At 51.7% G+C, this 4,257-nt stretch overlaps 1 protein-coding gene across 1 annotated transcript in view; it reads right to left on the reverse strand.

Moving 5' to 3' along the window:
- PRDM7 (PR/SET domain 7) overlaps positions 1–263 on the reverse strand; it is a 17,064-nt gene extending 16,801 nt beyond the window's left edge. Inside the window, exon 1 of the mRNA XM_023507519.1 lies at positions 152–263. The gene's annotated coding sequence lies outside the window, so the exon portion shown is untranslated. The remainder of the gene's footprint in view (positions 1–151) is intronic.
- Positions 264–4,257: the final 3,994 nt, after the last annotated feature.

The raw sequence follows: 4,257 nt of genomic DNA on the forward strand, positions 1-4,257 counted from the left end.
GTAAAACTTTATATGAATAGCCTCTTACTGTATGTATTATTTGCTAGCTTGCTTGTTTGTTGAATATTTCTGTTTTGAGGGAATACTGTTTCATTTGTTAACTCCTAAGATGCAGTTGAGACCTAAATGCAGGCTGGTTTCAGGAGATTACCTCTAAATCCTCTGGTCCCTCATGGTTGCCTAGGTGTCCATTTTTTCCTCCAAATCTTCAGCATCATCCACCTGGTATTTGATGGCCTGTCTTCAGTGATACATGAAAGCCGGTCGAGGGGTTCTGAGACCTGAAAAGAAGCAAAATCTTTGTCCTGAAAGGAAAAACATGGGAGGAGGAGCAAAGAGCTGTAGCAATGGAAAGTACCACAAAGTCAGTGTGGCTTTCCCTGTTGAGCTGGGTGAATCTCAAACAAGGTCATGATGTGACCTCTGCATGCCCAATATTGGCACTCAGTGTTGTATTGACACAAAAGAACAAAATTTCCCTTTAGATTTGTGTCTTTATAGAAGGGAACTGTGGGCAGATGCTGCCACCTAAGAGAAAATCAAAATAATATAGGGACTGAAAATGTGATTTGTGTTTCCCAGGTTGGTCTGCAAGCACTTCCTGTTACCTATGTCAATCAGCACATTATAGTTCCTTTTCACGTTCCTATAATGCATTTTCTCCCAGTCTCCCATCTCTGCCCATTCTTCCTTGGAGAAGTATATGGAAATGTCTTTGAAAGCATCTTTGAGCTAGAAAAAGTAACAAATTCCATCAGTACACATCAAACTGGGCCTTTTCCTCTACCTTGCCTGTAATCTCTGTGAAACAAGGGTAAAGACTCCCTCTCTCCCCAGATTCTGTTTTGTTTAACTGAGCAAACACTAAGCATTTTCCTTGTTCTCCTATGACAGAGTGCAGTTGTTGATACTTGTCTCCTTTCCCTTCCCACATCCCAGACAGGACCAACTGCCCCCATTCAATGTACATCTGAACAGGGTCACCCAGGGGTGCAGGCCAGGAATCTTGCAGACTTCCGGAGACCAGAACATTGTCATTATGCCCCCCTCCCCACCTTTCCTACAGACACTGCTTGGAGCCTGGTTTCATCCCTGCCTCACCCCTCTTCTCACTGTGGGCTTTTACCCTCTTGTCCCTTATCTATCTCTGGGCTATCCTCCTGGGACCTGTTGAGGCTCATGGTGCTGAACTTCCTAGCAGGTCCCACTCCAACTCTGAACTTGGGAAGGGCCTTTGAGTCTCCCAGCTCCTAGGCCAAGGCTCCTGTGGAAGAAGGTACTGAGAGAGGGTGCCAGCCCAGATCATTGCCAAGAGCCAGGGTCTGTTGTCTCTCTTGGGCGGGACTGTCTACTACAGGAAGATTTGGGCAGCATGGATGACAGAGAGGTCTGGGGGCATATCCATGGGATGGGGTGCTCTCTACCAGTTCTGACAGATCACCTAAAGTCAGCTGGGTTTTGATTCTTTAGTTCCCTTGCAGCTTGGCTCATCTGAGGAAAGGGGGCAAAGGAGTCCAGAGGGTTGTGCCGAAGGGTGTTTGAGGGAAGCCCTGAGGCATGAGGGCCAGAAGAGTCCCAAAGAGAACTTGAGGCCCCTGACTGCCGGGACTCGGGTCAGACTGACGGGCAGGGAGAGAAAACGAACCTTTCTCTTAGAAGGGATCTGGGGCTCTCTTACTGGAGATTCTGGGAAACCCTGGGAGTAAAGCAGCCGGGACCTGTGAGGGGCACGTATATCTCAGGCTGAAGAGATGTGGGGTCTCTCAGGCTGAGGGGACTGGGTCTTCTCAGCAGGTTGCAGGGATCTGGGGTCCCTCAGGCTGGAGAGAGAGATGTGGGGTCTCTCAGGCTGAGGGGACTGGGTCTTCTCAGCAGGTTGCAGGGATCTGGGGTCTCTCAGGCTGGAATTTGAAGGGCTGGGTTGGGAGTTCGTAAGAGATTCACACCTCACAGCAAAGGCCCGCGAACTCCTGTCAGTCTGTCCGGTCTCTCCCTGCGCTGCCCACTCGGAGCCTCTCGGGCCCTAAGACGTAGTGGAGGCCGAGCTGCCAGTCTGCAGCGCCCTATCGGTACACACGAGCTGCCAGTCAGCGTTTGGACCGAGCTGTCTTGCCAACCGACCGTCAGGAGGCACTAAAGAGGCGAAGCCTCGCCGATCAGTCAGAAGCGCCACCGAATTCTGAGTGGGGCGGGTCAGGGCCGGTCTTTCTGTCTTCAGCGAAGGTCCGCCCACTCCGCGGGGATTGGCGGCGTTGAGTCTCCCATCTGTGTGCAAAAAGCCGCCAGCGCGCAGGCGCAGACTCGCGGTGTTCATTTCTCCACGCGGCGCCTGTGAGTGTTTAGCTGGGGCTCCTGGCGTCTGGCGGTGGGCAGTGGTCCTCTGGAGTCCGGGTGGTCCACAGGATTGTCTTGTTGACAAAGGCTGTGCTTCCCGGGATCAGTGTGGGGGACCCGAACTCACTGGTGCCCAGTCCAGGCATTTGCGGCTGCGCGTGGCCTTTAGGGCGGGGCGTGTCCGCACGCTGTGCCCACGACCCGGAAACCCGGCCTCCTGTCCCGACTGGCAGCGGCTCCGGGCTCTGGGCGAGTCCAAGGGTGAGAGGGCGGGGATTCAGGTTGTCTGACCAGGTTCGGGGAAGGGAGCAAGTGCCCGGGCTGCAACAGATCGCGGTGACCCCCGTGGGGTGCTCACGGCGCTGGATAAAGAGTTCTCACGCAGTAATTGGGTTAGAAAGAAGTTTAAAGTTTCTTTTCCCCCACAAAGAGAGGGAGGAAGGGAGGGAGAGGAAGTGGCCCCGGAAAGGAGGCTGGTGTTTTAAGGGGTAAAAATGGCTTTCCCCCTCTGCTTCAGCAGACAAAAGGTGCACATCTGGTGAAGAAAGTAACAGAGGTGGAAGCAACGCAGTTGCAGGTGCTTTCTCAAGCCTATCTGAATCCTTGGAATAGGGTTTTGGTACGAACTGAAGCAGAGGGTTGGAGCAGAACGCACAGCTTGCTGTCGGTTTAGGGCTCTTGTTGAGAAAGAAGTCTTAGAGGTGACAAGCCAAGACACAGGGTTTTAATTAAACAAAGGGGGAAGTGATGTGGCGAGTTTTCTCTTATAGGGGCAATTTTGTGCTATGAGTTGTTTTCTCTTTTTTTGTTGGTTTACTTACCTGAGTAGGACAGTTATTCGTAAGACCTCCTTTCAATCACCCGGTTGTCCTGAGCTTGGGAGAACAGAGTCTGGTCTTGGTTCCAGAAGTTGCTCAGGAAATGGGTGTTGGTGGCTGAGGAGCTGTGAGGTGTAGGGGATCCGGGAGGGTGTGAAGGATCCCCGATTAGGCCCAGCAGCTGTGATGACCTCCTTGTGTCCCCAGGATGGTCCAGCCCAGAGCCTGGTCCTGAGGGGCACTCAGGAGTCATTAGTGGGCTTCTAGGTGGATAAATGGAGTAGCCTGGCAACAACTGTAGCATCAAGGAGAGAAGTCTCAGGGTCCCGGTACTGGATGCTTACTCTGTCCTCTGGGGAATGTCTGATATTCCCCTTTCTATGATGTCCCCAGGCTAGGCCTGATGCTTCCTCTCATCCCACAGACCACTGTGGTATCCCTCACACTTTGATCTCCTGAGGTCGCCTTTTCTGTGGAAGAGGTCTCTGAGGACCTGGTACTGACCCTGCCACAGGGCTCATGACCTGCATGACCCTCTATAAGCCCCTGTTCACCCATAAGGGGAGTGTTTTAGCATCTTCACTTGTGCAGAGTGACTAAGTTCACATAGCCAACAGTAGGCAAACTGGTATCTCCCACTTCTTAACCTTTTTTTTTTTTGGAGACAGCGTCTCAAGCTGTCACCCTGGGTAGAGTGCCGTGGCATCACAGCTCACAGTGATCTCCAACTCTTGGGCTTAAGCAATTCTCTTGTCTCAGTCTCCCAAGTAGCTGGAATCACAAGCGCCTGCCACAATGCCTGGCTATTTTTTGGTTGTAGTTGTCATTGTTGTTTGTAGGCCTGAGTTGAGTTTGAACCTGCCAACTCTGGTGTATCTGGCTGGTGCCCTAGCTGCTTGAGCTACAGGCGGTGAACCGAAATATTTTTCATGACTCCAGGAAATGGCTCTAGGCTGAATTAGTGAGTGGATTGGCAAATCTCGGGACCAAAAGGAAGCTACAAAATCTAGTCCTGCCAGTGGGTCATGAGGCAACATATCTTGCTGGGCACTAAGCAGAAGAGTTCAGCTTTGAATGAGAGAGTCTGAGTTTTTTTTTTTTTTTT

The sequence above is a fragment of the Otolemur garnettii genome, unplaced genomic scaffold (genome assembly GCF_000181295.1).
Source record: "Otolemur garnettii isolate 467f Iridium unplaced genomic scaffold, OtoGar3 scaffold00185, whole genome shotgun sequence".
NCBI lineage: Eukaryota > Metazoa > Chordata > Mammalia > Primates > Galagidae > Otolemur > Otolemur garnettii.